General features: G+C 36.2%; 1 protein-coding gene across 2 annotated transcripts in view; it reads right to left on the bottom strand.

The window, feature by feature from the left end:
* LOC150108070 (WD repeat domain phosphoinositide-interacting protein 2-like) overlaps nucleotides 1–18,215 on the bottom strand; it is a 109,900-nt gene that overhangs the window by 38,183 nt on the left and 53,502 nt on the right. The window lies entirely within an intron of this gene.

The raw sequence follows: 18,215 nt of genomic DNA, 5'->3' as shown, positions 1-18,215 counted from the left end.
TCTTATTGCCTTAAACCAAAATATAGAATGATGGTACATGACAGAATTTCAGGTTGGCTCGGGCATTGCCAAGCTAAACAAGGCATTCGTTGTTTCCACCAGGGAACCATGGCAAACAGCAAAAAGTCAGCTACTAGAACAAATCCCTAAAACACACCCCAACTCAACATCACCAGAGTTAAAGATTGGTACTATCAGCATAAGAAGCCTGAATGGCAAAGAAATGGAGCTAGCTGAAGAATTAGATAAGTACCAGATCGACATAATAGGGGTGACTGAAACAAAAAAGACAAAACTGTGAGATCTTTCTTAGCAAGAAATACAAAATGATATACTCAGAAAATGACAATCAAGGAAAAGAAGGAGTAGCTATAGTATTCAACACAAAATACAAGGCTAATCTTCTTGAATGGCAGGCAGTCTCAAGTAGAGTGATGTGGGCAAATATCAGAATGGGGAATTGGACAATGAGACTTATTTGTGCCTATGGTCCCACAGAAGGTTCTACTAAAGTAGAAGTGGAGGAATTTTTTGATGCTTTAGAAAAAGCAACCAACACAATGAAAAAAGGAAAAGTTGGTCCTTGTTGGGGATCTAAATATCAGATTAGGAAATAACTGTCAGACAAACAAAAATATATTGGGAAAATTTGGAGAAAAGAGCAAAGGTAATAATAATGGCAAATATGTGTTGGATTTCTGCTCAGGACATGGACTGGTTATTACTAACACAATGTTCCAACATAAAAATGTGCACAAATTCACATGGAGAGAAGGGACAAGGAATAAGAAAAGTATCATTGACTATGTTATTGTTGATAATGATGTTTTCTCACTGGTGCAGGACACCAGAATGTACAGAGGATTTGAAATTGGAAGGTGATAACCATTTAGTCTTGAGCAGGATAAAATTGAATTTCGTATTGAAAAGAAGTACATGTAAGAAAGTTTTAAAGTGAATAAAAGTTGAGCAGCTCTCAGATGTGAACTATAGACTAAAATACACAAACATGACTGAAGAAAAAATGAAAGAGTTTGAGAACAACCACCAATCCTTGGAGATTCAGTGACAAGCCCTGAAGAAAACACTGATAAAATCAAAACTCCATGGTGGACACAGGAAGCTAAAGAGACAGTGAAAGAAAAGAAGAAAGCATATCAAAGGTTCTTGGCAAATAAGACAGCTTGTGCTCTTAGAGAATACAGAGACAAAATTAAGAAAGCTAAACACTGTAAAACTAGCTAAACAAAAGCATGGGAGGACTTTGGTAAGAACATAGAAAATAAATATCAAGAAGGTGACAAGATATTCTGGAGGTTGTTGAAGAACAGAAATGGAGGAAAGAGTGCTGTAAAAGGTGACATGAAAACAGGAGAAAACGATATCCTTGAAGTATGGAGTAATTACTTCAAAAAATTGCTAAATGAAACAAGCAGTGATGACAGCGCAGTGGTAAAAAAAACACTGACCAGGCATGCAGTCAGGAATACATATATCCATACTTGAAGTAGAAGAAGCCATCAAAAGCCTGAAATGTGGAAAGAAACAGGAGTAGATTCGACCAGAAATGCTCAAATATGGAGGTGTAAGTCTTTCAGTGGCTGCACTGCACTTAGTTCAGAAAGATGGACTGAGGGATGAATTCCAGATGATTGGAGTAGAGCTCTCATGGCACCCATATATAAAAAGAGAAATAAAACAATATGGGAATTACAGAGGTATTTCTCTACTGAGCGTTCCTGGTAAGAGATATATGCAAGTATACTTGAGAAACAGTTCAGAAGGATTGTGGAAGAGAAGCTTGGTGAAGAACAAGCTGGATTCAGGCCAAAAGAGGCTCTCAGGATCAGAATTTCACTTTATGACAAATAGTTGAGAAATCATGGGAATATAACAAAGATCTCTATTTGAGTTTTGTCGATTTGGAAAAGGCATATGACAAGGTGCCAAGAGAGAAGCTATTCAACACTACAGTTATATGGTGTCAATGGGACATTATATCAAGCAATACTTAGTCTTTGTTTGAGTAAAGTTAAGTAAGTAAAGTAAGTTAAGTAAGTTAAGTAAAGTAAGTTAGCAGTTAGAATTGAAGTACAGAAAGATGGTTTAATGTTAAGTCTGGTGTCAGACAAGGATGTACATTATCCCCTCTGTTATTCATTATCTATATGGATCACATTATGACAGAAAGTGGTATTAAACCTAGGCTTACCATACATACTGGTTTAAAGGTATGGTCCCGACCAGTTTGTCATTTTGTCCCGGTTATTTGCTAAAAATTTAAAAGTGCAGAAGATACATGCAATACAAAAAGTGTAGCCTTGGAAAATGGCGATTAGGCAACACGAATACCCCACTTTGACTCTGGCCTGTATGTTGCGCCGCAAGTCACTGTTGAGCATGCGCAATCTTAGTTGAGTTTAGATTGCGAGTCGGTGTTTCTTTTCAGAGTGTTGTTTGCAATTTTTTTTACTTCATTAAATTAATTTAACCCCAAAATGCCAAAAAGAAACTGTGTTTACCGATGAGTTAAAAAAGGATTATCAGTTTTTGAAAAAAAGTTTGTGGTCATATTGACAAAGTGAAATGTGAACAGAGCTCTTCAGAATTTTCTGTGGCTCATGGTGGGTGTTCAGACATAAAAAATCACTTGACATGTGCGAAACGCAAGGCTAGTCTAGCAGCGGCAGGAACTTCCTCAAAGATATTGACATATTTTAAAGGTGCCAATCCAAGTGACAAAGAATTTTTAATAGCTGCTAAAGAAGCAACTTTTGCATTTCATGTTGCTATTCACAATATCAGCTTTAAGCCTGCCGATTGTTCATCTAAATTAATATCAAAGCTTTCTGAAACAAAGTTTAGACTGGGTAGAACAAAATGTGAAACTGTCATTTTTAATGCGATTGAGCTACTGTTGTTTCAGCAAATTTGTGAAGATTTAAACAAAAAATTTTGTGACAATATCAATTGATTCTTCCAACAGGAAAGAAATTAAAACTGTGCCATGTGTTGTACGGTATTTTGCACCAGATTGTGGAGTGAAAGTTAAACTTTTAGACTTTCAATCAGTTCCCAGTGAAACTGCAGAAATACTGACAAACCATTTAATATCAGTTATGAAAACTCATAATATAACAAAAAAAAAAATTATTGGATTTTGTGGAGATAACTGCAATACCAATTTTGGGGGTGTAAAACGGAGAGGAGAAAACAATATTTAGTTGACTGAAGAAGGAACTAGGAAGAAATATTGTGGGCATTGGTTGTGGTGCTCACATTGTTCACAATTGTCTTCGAACCACAGTTGATGTTCTACCTATTGAAATAGAAGCTTTAGTACTCAAAATTTATAAATATTTCCACATTTATACAGTTCACTCAACTGTAACTCAACTTAAAGCGTCCTGTGAATTTGTAGATGTAGAGTATAAAAAGGTTCTTCAACATGGCAACATCCGTTTTCTTTCACTACTTCCAGCTATTGACAGAATACTTGAAATCTATGAGGGACTGAAATCATATTTTATTTCACAAGAACACTGTCTGGCAATGATAAAACAGTTCTTTGTTAATGATTGTGGTGAAATGTATTTGTGGTTTGTGCATGGGCAACTCAAATTGTTTAACAAATCTATCTTGATAATGGAAAATACAAAAGCAAGTGCAACAGATATTGTCACTGAACTTAGAATGGCTGAATCAACAGTAAAAGCTGTATTGCACTGCAAACTTAATAGTGAACTAAATTGTAGTGAATCTTTCGACGCAATTAAAAATAAAAGAATTTTTAAAGAAAGTTCACGCTAGTGATAAATATTAATAACTTTTTAATAATAAGTTATGTTCAGTTAAGAGTAATTAAAAATTATTACTACGAAATGTTGTTTTATGTTAACCACTCCGTTATTTAGCCTTTTGAATCATAAGTACTAAGCGTAGAAGGCGTTACTTTCTGTCTTGAGCAAACTCTCAAAAATGTCCTGGTTTGATAAAAATATTTTATGGTAAGTCTAATTAAACCTGATATCAAAATTGGAGATGTTTATGTCAGCACTCTGCTCTATGCCGATGATGTTATACTTCTAAATAAATCCACTACAAGTCTGCAAGATTCCCTGACTAAAGTGAATAACTGTTGTAATAGATATGGTATGAAGGTCAGCATTAAAAAGACAAACACAATGAAAATAAGCAGAAACATTGAAAATATTAACTGCATTGTGAATGGATAACCTATAGAACAAGTAAAACATTTCAGCTACTTAGATTCGATTTTTAGTGAAAATGGTAAATTAAATATGGAAATAGACAACAAAATCAACAAAGCTGGTATGGTAGGAAGTCAACTGAATAAATGTATAAGGAATAAGAGAGAAATTAGCCAAAACACTAAATTAGCTATATACAAGACAGTATTCAAGCCAATTTTAACTTATGAATCTGAGAGCTGGGTCAGAAGTAAAACAATTGACCAAAGACTAGAGACCGCAGATATAAGAGTTCTGAGAAAGATTAGGGGTATGAACAGATGGCATCAATGGCAATATCATATTAAAAACGAGAATATTAGGAAAGAACTTTACATTGTCAGCATCCAGGATTGTGTTAGTAGAGCTAATCTCTGGTGGTATGGTCACTTAAATAGAATGGGAGAGTAAAGATTAGCAAAACAAGTGTTCTGTGTCAAGTTGGCAGGAAAAAGACCCAGAAAGACCAAGATATAGGTGGATTGATACAGTAAAAAATGCCGTAGAAGATAGAAATATAAGATCTGATAATGTTGAGTCTTGACAAGTAACAGATTGATTTGGAGGAAAATTGTAGATAGGCAGTTGGTAATGATGTAATTTTTCATGTAGAATTATCATATCTGGTACACCCCTTGAGAGTATATATATCAGGAATTTGATGTTAATCAAACCTATAACTGATCTATGAAGCACAGCATCTTTTCCTTCCATCCTAGTGATTTTCCTGTATATATATAAAAGATTATAGTTTACCTCACTACAGCAAAATCAGATTACAGCAGTGTTTGCAATGGTGAAAGATGAATACATATACACAATCATGTATCCAGCATTAGCAAATAACATCCCTCCACTAAAGAGCATAACATACTTGATATGACAACATAAATATTGCAATTTTAATTAATCTGATTAAGAAGTAAATCATTATCATTCTAGTTTCAAATTATTATTTCTTTATTTTTTCCAAATTGATCTTTTGTGAAATCTGTGACAAATCCTTATACTGATCAGATAATTAAACAGAGTACTTCTAGCTGATTAACCCACATAAATATTGGTCTTTAATTGTCTCTTCATCCTTCCATTTTTGTTTCAAACAGTTTCATCTTTTTATCATGCCCTCTGTTAGATTAGATCTGCTTATACCCTCTATTTATTAAGTTTTTATTATACTGCATTGTTTACAAGCAAATTCATAGCATATTGAGACAACTTTGTTGTAATGCAGAGTCATGTTATCATTACTGGAACAACTGAGGTTGCGGTACAGAAGTCCTAAGGTCGTCTGCACTAGCCCTTGCATTCTCTGCAGCAGAATGTTGTGCCCGTCTGGGAAAGAAGTGCACACACTAACATTATAGATACCCACTTAAACTTTACAATGTGCACAATTAGTGGGCAAGTGAGAAGCACCCCTCTCTCCTGGCTGCCTGTCCTATCTAACATTCCTCCACCAAACATACAGAGAAGACAAGCCTCGGTTAAAGAATTTAATAAAGCAATGAGCAATCCACAACTGCCCCTGCACTAGACTCTCATAAATCCACCTAGTCTTTGCCCAAAATCTAGAAAGCCTTTCTAGTCCATGAACGAATTCTCTTCAGCTGCCCTGCCATCAACACCTGACATTGGAGAGAATACTGGTCCAACAATCTTCCAACAAACAGCTTCCTATGCTCTACAGCCTGGTTTTGCTCTTCCTAGAAAGATTTTGTCATCTATCAACAGGATCAGAACCAACCAAGCCAGATGCCTACTACATAAATGGAGGCTTAGACCACCTTTATTATGATTGTTCTCCTTTGGCTCAGACGATTACTCATATTGTGAACGACTCTCCAAGGTGCCAATTTCTCAGTGGTGGCCTACAGGACATCCACAAGGTGAGGGACGAGGTCTTGGATTGGCTTTCCAGACTGGACATAGACCTGTAGCTGTTTTGTATTCCTTTTGCCATAAGAATAAATAAATTAATTAATGTTAAGTTTGCTTTCCTGATATTCCTCAAAACTCATATCTACAGTCCTCAGTCTTTGATCAAATATTTCAAATCCAGTTAGCTTTCTTTTTGGATGATTTTTCTTTTATTCTATATTAATCTATTCAGATGGATCCCATTCTACTGGTCTTATATATAGTTTATAAGACCAGTAGAATGGTCTTATAGTTTATTTTCATATTTAATTTGTCAGCACACTAAAATGTGTAACATTCTAAAGGTTCACTACTGCAGATGTTTTCTGTTTCCTATTTTCATAATTTTAGGCAGATATAATTTTGTGCTGACAAATGAAATATTTTTTGGAGTATTCTGAAGAGCTTTAACCAACAACAACAATAGAAGTTGAGGAAGATTATAGATCTGATGGATATGGTTCATTTCCATCAGATTTTCATTTGAAGTATAACATCATCGGCTTTATGCCAATGATGTTATACTTCAAAATAAATCCGCTACAAGTCTGCAAGATTCCCTGACTAAAGTGAATAACTGTTGTAATAGATATGGTATGAAGGTCAGCATTAAAAAGACAAACAATGAAAATAGGCAGAAACGCTGAAAATATTAACTGCATTGTGAATGGATAACCTATAGAATAAGTAAAACATTTCAGCTACTTAGGCACAATTTTTAGTCATCATCATCATCATCATCATCATCAAATTCCTGCCATGTACCCTCAAGGGGTGTACAGGATATGACAGTACTACATGAAAAAATTACATCATTACTAACTTCCTATCTACAATTTTCCTCCAAATCAGTCTGTTACTTGTCAAGACTCCAACATTATCAGATCTTATATTTCTATCATCTAAGGCACTTTGTACCGTATCAATCCACCTATATCTTGGTCTTCCTCTGGGTCGTTTTCCTGCCAACCTGGCAGAGAACACTTGTTTTGCTAATCTTTCCTCTCCCATTCTATTTAAGTGACCATACCATCTGAGATTAGCTCTGCTAACGCATTCCTGGATGCTGACAATGTCAAGTTCTTTCCTAATATCCTCATTTTTAATATGATATTGCCATTGATGCCATCTGTTTATGCCTCTAATCTTTCTCAGGACTCTCATATCTGCGGTCTCTAGTCTTTGGTCAAGTGTTTTACTTCTGACCCAGCTCTCAGATCCATAAGTTAAAATTGGTTTGAACACAGTCTTGTATACAGCTAATTTAGTGTTCCGACTAATTTCTTTCTTATTCCATATGAATTTATTCAATTGACTTCCCACCATACCAGCTTTGCTGATTCTGTTGTCTATTTCTATATTTAGTTTACCATCTTCAGTAAAAATTGTGCCTAAGTAGCTGAAATGTTTTACTTGTTCCACAGGTTCTCCATTCACAACACAGTTGACATTTTCAATGATTCTGCCTATTTTCATTGTCTTTGTCTTTTTATTGCTGACCTTCATACCATATCTATTACAACAGCTATTCAATTTAGTCAGAGAATCTTGCAGACTTGTAGCGGATTTATTTAGAAGTATAACATCATCCGCATAAAGCAAAGAGCTGACATTAACATCTCCAATTTTGATATCAGGTTTAATACCACATTCCTTCATAATGTGATCCATATAGATAATGAATAACAGAGGGGATAATGTACATCCTTGTCTCACACCAGATTTAACATTAAACCATCTTCCTGTACTTCCTTCAATTCTAACTGCTGACTCACAACTCAAATAAAGACTAAGTATTGCTTGATATAATGCCCCATTGACACCATAAAACTGCAGCGTATTGAATAGCTTCTCTCTTGGCACCTTGTCATATGCCTTTTCCAAATCGACAAAACTTAAATACGGATCTTTGTTATATTCCCATGCTTTCTCGACTATTTGTCGTAAAGTGAAGATCTGATCCTGACAGCCTCTATTTGGCCTGAATCCAGCTTGTTCTTCACCAAGCTTTTCTTCCACAATTCTTCTCAACCGTTTCTCAAGTATACTTGCATAGATCTTGCCAGGAACACTCAGTAGGGAAATACCTCTGTAATTCTCACATTCAGTTTTATTTCCCTTTTTATATATAGGTACTATGAGAGCTCTACTCCAATCATCGGGAATTCGTCCCTCTGTCCAGGCTTTCTGAACTATGCAGTGCAGCCACTGTAAGACTCTTATACCACCATACTTCAGCATTTCTGGTCGAATATCATCTACTCCTGCTGCCTTTCCACATTTCAAGCCTTTGATGGCTTTTTCTACTTCAAGTATGGATATGTATTCCTGACTGCATACCTGGTCAGTGTTTTTTATCACTGTGCTGTCATCACTGCTTGTTTCATTTAGCAGTTTTTCAAAGTAATTACTCCATACTTCAAGGATATCTTTTTCTCCTGTTTTCATTTCACCTTTATCATCTCTAATTCCTTTTACAGCACTCTTTCCTCCATTCCTAAGCTTCTTCAACAACCTCCAGAATATTTTGCCACCTTCTTGATATTTATTTTCTATATTCTTGCCAAAGTCCTCCCATGACTTTTGTTTAGCTAGTTTTACACACTGTTTAGCTTTCTTACATTTGTCTCTGTATTCTGTAAGAGTAAAAGCTGACTTATTTGCCAGGAACTTTTGATATGCTTTCTTCTTTTCCTTCACTACCTCTTTAACTTCCTGTGTCCACCAGGGAGTTCTGATTTTTTTATCCTTGCACACAACCTCACCACATGCCTCTCTGGCAGAATCAATCAATGTTTCCTTCAGAGTTTGCCACTGAATCTCCAAGGTTTGATTCCTGTTCTCAAACTCTTTCATTTTATTTTCAATAATATTTCTGTATTTTAGTCTACAGTTCACATCTGAGAGCTGCTCAACTTTTATTCGCTTTAAAACTTTCTTACATGTTATTCTTTTCAATATGAAATTCAATTTAATCCTGCTCAAGACTAAATAGTGATCACTTCCAATTTCAAATCCTCTGTACACTCTGGTGTCCTGCACCAGGGAGAAAACATCACTATCAACAATAACATAGTCAATGAGACTTTTCTTATTCCTAGCCTCTTCTCTCCATGTGAATTTGTGCACATTTTTATGTTGGAACATGGTGTTAGTAATAACCAGTCCATGTCCTGAGCAGAAATCCAACAGATATTTGCCATTATTATTAGCTTTGCTCTTTTCTCCAAATTTTCCCAAAATATTTTTGTATGTCTCACAATCATTTCCTACTCTACTATTTAGATCCCCAACAAGGACCAACTTTTCATTTTTCATTGTGTCAGTTGCTTTTTCTAAAGCCTCAAAAAATTCCTCCACTTCTACCTTAGTAGAACCTTCTGTGGGACCATAGGCACAAATAAGTCTCATTGTCCAGTTCCCCATTCTCATATTTGCCCACATTACTCTACTTGAGACTGACTGCCATTCAAGAAGATTAGCCTCGTATTTTGTGTTGAATACTATGGCTACTCCTTCTTTTCCTTGATTGTCATTGCCTGAATATAACATTTTGTATTTATTGCTCAGAAAGATCTCACCAGTTTTGATCTTTTTTGTTTCAGTCACCCCTATTATGTCGATCTGGTACTTATCTAATTCCTCAGCTAGCTCCATTTCTTTGCCATTCAGGCTTCTTACGTTGATAGTACCGATCTTTAACTCTGGTGATGTTGAGTTGGGGTTTGTTTTCAGATTTGTTCCAGTAGCTGACTTTTCGCTGTTCGCCCTGGTTCCCTGGCGAAAACAACGGGGGCCTTGTTTAACCGGGCGACGCCCCAGCTGGCATGAAATTTTGTCATGTTGTACCATCATTTTTTATTTTGGTTTAACCAATAAGAATACAATTTGGTCGGCTAAATCCCAAATTGCCAGCCCATCCTCGTTCGTTCAGTATCAAAGTAGATACCCAACAGGGTGCACCACGAGAAGGTGAGGATTGGACATTAGGTCAGAAGCCCTGGTCGGTTCTCCGCATTCCTGTAAAGGCTATGTGGAGGTCTCCTCTCAGTTATACAGCTTTGACCCTTAAGCACCCCACAATTTTTAGTGAAAATGGTAAATTAAATATGGAAATAGACAACAAAATCAACAAAGCTGGTATGGTAGGAAGTCAACTGAAAAAATGTATAAATGTTGTCTTGTGTGAGATAGATGCTAATAGGACAAAATATATTACTAGTTACTACTGTAGACCTGGAAGTCGAGAAGATGTGGACAACATGCATCAGCAGATTAGCACAATAAGTGCAGGCTGAGCAATTATTAATAGAGACTTCAACTATGGATTGAAAGTCTCCAAGGAATAATTACCTAAAACAGCACGTGATGGTAGGGACTGGAGGTTTGAGTGTGTCTGATCTTATAATAGCATTAGAAGATCTATAACTATGGAAGCAACTCTACCTCAAATCAAGAAAAAGTAACCACACAGTTGTGTCCTGTGAGGCTGCTCAAAATGTGGAAATTTCAGTCAAGAAACGGTTTATGCAGAACTACAAAGTTGGCAATTATGACAAACTCAGGAGGCAACTTGGAGCAGTGCCAGGACATTAGAAACTACATGGAATGAATGCCATTACTACATGGCAAGCAGTCAAGGATTATTTGAGCAAGGCAGTATCAGAGGGCATTCCCAGGGTCGGAAAGATAAACTAAACCAAGCAGAAATGAAGTGGATGACTAGCAGTATAAAGCAGAAGTTGAAAAAAAAAAAAAAAAGAAGAAAAAAAGCATTGTGGAAGAAATATAAAGAACAAAGTGATCACAGTATACCCATGAGCAATATAAAGCACAAGCAAAAAGGTAATTAGTATGGTAATGAAGACTAAATCAGATTTTGAGAGAAAATTAGCTAAGCAGGCCAAAGCAAATCCAAGTTTTTTTTCACTACATGGCTAGTACAAGGGAGTACCCCAAAATAACCAGAATCTGAACTTGGCGTGTATGAATTTTCTTTATGAATAATGCTGCTAGGCATTATTGGTACACATCCTACTCCTCTCTGACTGCTTTTTTGTTAGTGCTAACAAGCAAGTTTGAAGATTTTGTGATGGCTGTCCACAAGGAACAGAATGTGCATGAATTTTATTTTCTTTTATGTAAAACTGCAGCTGAAAATATTGTTATGCTTCGGTAAGCCTTTAAGGATGACCGCTTTAAAAGTCAAATGCAGGTCTACGGGTGATTTTCTTATCTCAAAAATGGGGACATGGTTGAAGACCGACCTTCAACAAACAGAAATGATCTTCTTCCTAACATGGATTTTAGGCCAGGTGGCCTGTTCAGGTCTCATGCCATCTCTTTCTTGGTCTTCCAATTCTTCTTTTTTCCACTCATTTTATATCTGCACAGTTGATGAAAACATCAAAAAGGTTTTCCAGGCAATCAACAAAGATCACTAAAAGACCATTGAGCAAATTTCAGAAGAGATGAATTTGTGCCAGCAATTTTTAAGAGAAAATTTGCAAATGAAAAGTGTGTTAAATTTGCGCCTCACTTGCTCACAGAGGATAAAAAAAAAAAATTAATTAATAAATTAAAAAAAATTTGTGAATGTTTGCTGCAATTTGACTTTTTATTTCCATGTATAAAGAAAACCATGAAAGGTTAGCGATTCATTGATGTGGATGAAGAGAAAGAAAAGTCACTGGAGGCCATAAACAGTATTCCAGAACAGTTCCAGAACTGCTTTCAGCAGTGGAAAAAATGTTGAGAAAAGTGCATTGACTCACATGGAGAGTATTTTGAAGAAGGCTAGAATATGGTATTATAAACTTTTTAAAATTTAAAAAAAAAAATAATTCTGGTTATTTTTGGGTACATCCTTGTAATAGAAAGAATGATTATGGAAAGATAACTTGACTCAATGCTGATGATAAGAAAGTGACAGAAACTGAAGAAATAGTTCAGCTACTAAGAATCACTTGGCAGTTACTAAAGTGACAGAGATTGATTGAGCATTGAACTGGAGGTACTCAGTATATTGAAAAATCTCAATGTGAATACAGCAATGGGTCTAGATGGTATGTCTGCTCGCGTGCTACAAGAATGTGCAAATGAACTAGAAGTGCATGTGAGGAAGTTGTTTAATCTGTCTCAGCTCTGGCAAAGTTCCAAGGGCAAGATATTTCCATTACACAAAGGTGGCTCCAAGAGCTCACTTGCTCTAACTTTGCATCATCAGTACACAACTGAATATCACCATTTAGTTCTTTCCCAGTATTGTTAAGTAAAATAAAAATAGCCCTAAAGAATCCTGTGATACATCACTGATCATCTTTTTCTGAGACATACATCTTCATATCATTTCTTGATATTGTCAGTTAGCCATTCTCCTATTATATCACAAATTTATTTTGCATACCTCTCATCCAGCCAGAGGGAGGGGAAGGGATTTGATATTCCCCATATCTTGTGTCACGTATGCACTGACCACACATTCTACTCCTGAAATGATATCCTACCTCATTTATCAGCCGGGTTTCACTAATGTCAATAATTTTTAGTCCTACTACATCCACAATGCTAAGTTCTTGGGTTTATTCCTGATGCTTATTGCATTATTGTATATGCATGCAAGCCTAACCAGGCTGGTGTGTGTTCGGGTTATTTTAAACCATGGTCAATTCAAAGACAGTATTTCCTCAACTATTCCCCAAAACACGCACACTTATTTCCACAGTTTTCTTGCTTAACAAAAGCAGTTTTGCATTTCCAGAGCCACCCCTAACATGCTATCATTTTCTCTCAAGTTATACCACTTAATTTAATGCCCACATCCATGAAACCATCCACATATACCTAGTTTGACTATTCACATTTATCCTATTACTGAACGAATTTCTCTTAAGCACCTGATACCAGAACCATTCAAAAACTAATCTTTCTGCATGCATCACTTCTCCAATTGTGCAATACGTACAATCAATGTATTGATTTTACAAATTGCATAAAATCAAGCTTCCTCCTCACCACCTCTCTTTAATCATGCCTTTTGTTCCTTCCATGCTTATTCCAACAGAGCTCCACATATTTTCTTGAATAAAATCATTGATAATGTTAACATTAGCCTCTGCTGTTATATGTCCTGAGGTAGTCTATAGAAAAATAAGACTTTTTTTTTTTTTTAAATTTATCTCATATGACAAAAACTAAACGATTTGCAAAATTCATAATATAGTGTTGAATATTTGCTTTATATTTTTGGCCATTTGTGTGATTCTACAATGAACAGTGTTATTTGAGAGAGAAATAGGATCTAAAACTTTGCTTTATTTCTGACCATCACTTGCACCATTAACATGTTTGTTGCCAACTACGAGTATACTCTTAGTTGGTATATGAGCCTCACAAACCAACTATGAATATACTCATATATCGATTACCGCCGACAACAAGATTACTCGTACTGACCTTGAAGTGAAAATGCTTGACGTGTGGAGCGTAGCAGCAAATGTGTGTATACTCTTAGTTGGTATATGAGCCTCACAAGCCAACTACAAATATACTCTTATGTCGATTACCATCGGCGACGAGATCACTAGTACTGACCTTAAAGATGTGAAAGTGCTTGGCATGTGGTAACAAACTATGCCGAAAGCAGCGTGGCAGCAAACATGCTAATTTGGCTGCAAGTGTTACTAATGTACAACTTATACATATGCCAAAAGTTGTGAAGCAAACACGATTAAATATGTATAGATGCAAGCATGGGAAGTGAAACTATCATTGAGGATCATTAAAATTTAAGATACAAATGATTCTGAAATTTAGCGATTCTGATCATGTGGGTCACACTATTTGAATTAAAATTGTTAATGCAGTTTGAATCATGTCGGTGTAACACAACTGTTGAAAGATGTGGTGGCTTTAATGGAGGTCAGTCAATACAAGTCAAGAGAGATTTTGTTCAAAGTGGACTTAAGATTTTAGTTATTGAAAAATTAATTCGGGTGCTTAAGGGTCAAAGCTGTATAACTGAGAGGAGACCTCCACATAGCCTTTAAAGGAATGCAGAGAACTGACCAGGGCTTCTGACCTAATGTCCAATCCTCACCTTCTCGTGGTGGCATTCTGTTGGGTATCTACCTAGATACTGAATGAACGAGGATGGGCTGGCAATTTGGGATTTATCGGACCAAATTGTATTCTTACTGGCTTAAACCAATATAGAAAATTATGGTACAACATGACAAAATTTCATGCTGGCTGGGGCACAATATTGTTTGATATAATGCCCCATTGATACCATATAACTGCAGCGTATTAAATAGCTTCTCTCTTGGCACCTTGTCATATGCCTTTTCCAAATCGACAAAACTTAAATACAGATCTTTGTTATATTCCCATGCTTTCTCAACTATTTGTTGTAAAGTGAAGATCTGATCCTGACAGCCTCTATTTGACCTGAATCCAGCTTGTTCTTCCACAATTCTTCTCAACCATTTCTCAAGTATACTTGCATAGATCTTGCCAGGAACACTCAGTAGGGAAATACCTCTGTAATTCTCACATTCAGTTTTATTTCCCTTTTTATATATGGTACTATGAGAGCTCTACTCCAATCACCAGGAATTCGTCCCTCTGTCCAGGCTTTAAGCTTTCTGAACTACGCAGTGCAGCCACTGTAAGACTCTTATACCACCATACTTCAGCATTTCTGATCAAATATCATTTACTCCTGCTGCCTTTCCACATTTCAAGCCTTTGATGGTTTTTTCTACTTCAAGTATTGATATGTATTCCTGACTGCATGCCTGGTCAGTGTTTTTTACCACTGTGCTGTCATCGCTGCTTGTTTCATTTAGCAGTTTTTCAAAATAATTACTCCATACTTGAAGTAGAAAAAACCATCAAAGGCTTGAAATGTGGAAAGAGTGCTGTAACTCCTTTTACAGCACTCTTTCCTCCATTCCTAAGCTTCTAAAAACAACCTCCAGAATATTTTGCCACCTTCTTGATATTTATTTTCTATATTCTTGCCAAACCATGACTTTTGTTTAGCTAGTTTTACACAGTGTTTAGCATTTTTGCATTTATCTCTGTATTCTCTAAGAGAATAAGCTGACTTATTTGACAGGAACTTTTGATATGCTTTCTTCTTTTCCTTCACTGCCTCTTTAACTTCCTGTGTCCACCAGGGAGTTCTGATTTTTTTTTATCCTTGCAGACAACCTCACCACAAGCCTCTGTGGCAGAATCAATGAATGTTTTCTTCAGAGTTTGCCACTGAATCTGCAAGATTTGATTCCTGTTCTCAAACTCTTTCATTTTTTTTCCAATAATCTTTGTGTATTTTAGTCTACAGTTCACATCTGAGAGCTGCTCAACTTTTATTCGCTTTAAAACTTTCTTACATGTTATTCTTTTCAATATGAAATTCAATTTTATCCTGCTCAAGACTAAATAGTGATCGCTTCCAATTTCAAATCCTCTGTACACTCTAGTGTCCTGCACCAGGGAGAAAACATTACTATTAACAATAAAATAGTCAATGAGACTTCTTATTCCTAGCCTCTTCTCTCCATGTGAATTTGTGCACATTTTTATGTTGGAACATGGGATTAGTAATAACTCCATGTCCTGAGCAGAAATCCAACAGATATTTGCCATTTTTATTAGCTTTGCTCTTTTCTCCAAATTTTCCCAAAATATTTTTGTATGTCTCACAATCATTTCCTACTCTGCTATTTGGATCCCCAACAAGGACCAATTTTTCCCTTTTCATTGTGTCAGTAGCTTTCTCTGGCCTCAAAAAATTCCTCCACTTCTACCTTAATAGAGCCTTCTGTGGGACCATAGGCACAAATAAGTCTCATTGTCCAGTTCCCCATTCTCATATTTGCCCACATTACTCTACTTGAGACTGCCTGCCATTCAAGAAGATTAGCCTCGTATTTTGTGTTGAATACTATGGCTACTCCTTCTTTTCCTTGATTGTCATTTCCTGAATATAACATTTTTTATTTATTGCTCAGGAAGATCTCACCAGTTTTTGTCTTTTTTGTTTCAGTCACACCTATTATGTTGATCTGGTAGTTATCTAATTCCTCTGCCATTCAGGGTTCTTATGTTGATAGTACCAATCTTTAACTCTGGTGATGTTGAGTTGGGGTGCGTTTTCAGATTTGTTCCAGTAGCTGACTTTTCGCTTTTCGCCCTGGTTCACTGGCGATGCCCCAGCCGGCATGAAATTTTATCATGTTGTACCATCATTTTTTATTTTGGTTTAACCAATAAGAATACAATTTGGTCAGTTAAATCCCAAATTGCCAACCCACCCTCGTTCGTTCAGTATCCAAGTAGATACCCAACAGGGTGCACCACGAGAAGGTGAAGATTGGACATTAGGTCAGAAGCCCTGGTTGATTCTCCACATTCCTTCAAAGGCTATATGTAGGTCTCCTCTCAGTTATACAGCTTTGGCCATTAAGCACTCCCGTAATGATATTCAACCAGAAATGCCCAAAATATGGTGGTATAAACGTCTTGCAGTGTCTGCACTGCATAGTTCAGAAAGCCTGGACAGAGGGACAAATTCCCGATGATTAGAGCAGAGCTCTAATAGTAGCCATATATAAAAAGGGAAATAATACTGAATGTGAGAATTACAGAGGTATTTCTCTACTGAGTGTTCCTGGCAAGATCGATGCAAGTATACTTGAAAAACGGTTGAGAAGAATTGTGGAAGAAAAGCTTGATGAAGAACAAGCTGGATTCAGGCCAAATAGAGACCGTCAGCATCAGATCTTCACTTTACGACAAATAGTTGAGAAAGCATGGATATATAACAAAGATCTATATTTAAGTTTTGTCGATCTGGAAAAGGTATATGACAAGGCAAAAGAGAAGCTATTCAATACGCTACAGTTATATGGTGTCAATGGGGCATTATTTCAAGCTATACTTAGTCTTTATTTGAGTTGTAAGTCAGCAGTTAGAATTGAAGGAAGTAGAGGAAGATGATTTAATGTTAAATCAGGTGTGAGACAAGGATGTACATTATCCTCTCTGTTATTCATTATCTATATGGAACACATTATGAAGGAAAGTGGTATTAAACATGATATCAGAATTGGAGATGTTAATGTCAGCTCTTTGCTTTATGCAGACGATGTTATGCTTCTAAATAAATCCGCTACAAGTTTGCAAGATTCCCTGACTAAATTGAATAACTGTTGTAATAGATATGGTATGAAGGTCAGCATTAAAAAGACAAAGACAATGAAAATAGGTAGAATTGTTGAAAATGTCAACTGCATTGTGAATGGGGAAATCTGTGGAACAAGTAAAACATTTCAGCTACTTAGGCATGATTTTTACTGAAGATGGTAAATTAAATATGGAAATAGACAACAGAATCAACAAAGCTGGTATGGTAGGCAGTCAATTGAATAAATTCATATGGAATAAGAGAGAAGTTAGTCGGAACACTAAATTAGCTATATACAAGACAGTGTTCAAACCAGTTTTAACTTATGGATCTGAGAGCTGGGTCAGAAGTAAAACACTTGACCAAAGACTAGAGACTGCAGATGTGAGAGTCCTGAGAAAGATTAGAGGCATGAACAGATGGCATCAACGACAATATCATATTAAAAACGAGGATATTCGGAAAGACCTTGACATTGTCGGCATCCAGGAATGCGTTAGCAGAGCTAATTTCAGGTGGTATGGTCACTTAAACATAATGGGCGAGGAAAGATGAGCAAAACAAGTATTCTCTGCCAGATTGGCAGGAAAACGACTCAGAGGAAGACCAAGATATAGGTGGATTGATACGGTACAAAGTGCCTTAGACGATAGAAATATAAGTTCTGATAATGTTGGAGTCTTGACAAGTAACAGACTGATTTGGAGGAAAATTGTAGATAGGAAGTTAGTAATGACGTAAATTTTTCATGTAGTACTATCATATCCTGTACACCCTTTGAGTGTAAATGTCAGGAATTTGATGATGATGAAAAATTAATTACAGAATAGACTTGACTATTTCCACCAATA

This window comes from Typopeltis vanoorti, chromosome 3 (genome assembly GCF_054136105.1).
Source record: "Typopeltis vanoorti isolate ZY-2024b chromosome 3, IOZ_Tvanoo_1.0, whole genome shotgun sequence".
Taxonomy (NCBI): domain Eukaryota; kingdom Metazoa; phylum Arthropoda; class Arachnida; order Uropygi; family Thelyphonidae; genus Typopeltis; species Typopeltis vanoorti.
This window is presented reverse-complemented; position numbering and strand designations above follow the sequence as displayed.